Raw genomic sequence first — 1,480 nt, forward strand, 5'->3', positions numbered from 1 at the left:
TAAACATCTCAAAATCTATTTCAAGCAATATTTTATAGAAAACTATTGATAGTAAGAGTGGAAAAGACTCATTTCTCATGAAATTTCTTACAAAACAAACAAATCTTTCAACGTCCTCAAACCTTGTAATAAAACAAAACAACTCAACTACCTTGTAATAAAACAAAATAACTCAACTACACAAAATGAACTATGAACTAACTGTTTCTTCAAAGTTGCATCATTAACAAACAAATCTCTTCATAATCACTGTGTTGCATTGTTCCAAATATTGTCTCACCTAAACCTCCATACAAGTTGTTTGGATAGACCCCAAACCTTCACAAGTGGTTCGAAACCATGCACCCTTAGAGATTGCATTAGGGAAAGTGACCAGTATTGAGAGATGGGCAAAAGAAAGATTGATTTTTATGCATCAGCAACAACAATTGCAATGCTTGAAAGTCAATCTTCTTTGATCCTTTCTCAAAGGATCTCGTCCAATAGCTCCTTCTAAGCTCCAAATGCCCTGCATCATTCATGGTTCACTCAAAACATTGATTGTCTTTACTTCCTCAATGAAATGATTTCAGATCGTGGCATAATCTCAGATGAGAGAGGAAGTGGCAAGATTTGAAAGAAAAGCACCCAAAATAGAGAAAGAAGAAGGTACCGTAAATCTCATTCGAAAACCTTAAAAGGTTTAAAAGAATGAGAGTGAAATGGGGGGAAACGCAGGTAGAGAAGAGAAGAGATGCGATTTTGGTGTGAGATTTCATCCCATGAGGGGGAGAACAAAGAAAGAAGCTTCTCGCTTAGAAGCAAGCAAGAAATTTGAAAAGAGGGATGGAGCAAAGAGGATGAGAGAAAATGAAAGGAGTGTGGTAGTTGGACAGGAGGATTTGGTTTCAAGTTACATTGGTTGAGAAACTAGGTTTCTCAGTTTGGTTATAGTTTGAAAATGTGATGGGAGAGGTGAGGCAACACAAGTGGGTGCTCCACATCATTGTTTGGGTCATTGAATAAAGTAATAGAGAAGTTAGGCCACTTTCAATATTCTTTGCCCTCCACTAGCCAACATTATATTGGGTTTTATTCACCTTATTCTTCCAAAGGGCTCCCTTACAGGGCCCTTTTTTAGTCCAAGTTTTTTGTAATGTGAATGAAACTTATATGAAATATGGACACGTAGCACTTCCTCGAAAAAAGGAAAACTCCTGCTTTCATTGAGAGTCGAACTCAAGACCTCCCGCTTACTAAACGGGTGCTCTAACCAACTGAGCTATGAAAGCCTGGGGTGCAAATAAAGTAGAGTACTTATTTTTATATATGTTTTATAATTCTGTATGACCAACGACGAAAGATCCGCAAGGCACCCCTTAATAAGTTGTGAAGAACTCAATCAAATTATGTTTAAGGGACTACGGTTCGGAACTCTACGAGAGTGACACTGACGCACTCGAACAGACAGCAAGGTGCACGCGATCGAAACCAGATCCCA

The 1,480-nt window shown here is 38.2% G+C and overlaps 1 non-coding gene across 1 annotated transcript; it reads right to left on the reverse strand.

Annotated features, from left to right (window-relative positions):
• Nucleotides 1–1,197: 1,197 nt before the first annotated feature.
• On the reverse strand, nucleotides 1,198–1,271 carry TRNAT-AGU (transfer RNA threonine (anticodon AGU)). The gene has a single exon. It is a non-coding gene; the product is annotated as a tRNA-Thr (tRNA).
• Nucleotides 1,272–1,480: the final 209 nt, after the last annotated feature.

The sequence above is a fragment of the Dipteris shenzhenensis genome, chromosome 18 (assembly GCF_047967505.1).
Source record: "Dipteris shenzhenensis isolate YYH24624 ecotype China chromosome 18, Dip_SZ_1.0, whole genome shotgun sequence".
Taxonomy (NCBI): domain Eukaryota; kingdom Viridiplantae; phylum Streptophyta; class Polypodiopsida; order Gleicheniales; family Dipteridaceae; genus Dipteris; species Dipteris shenzhenensis.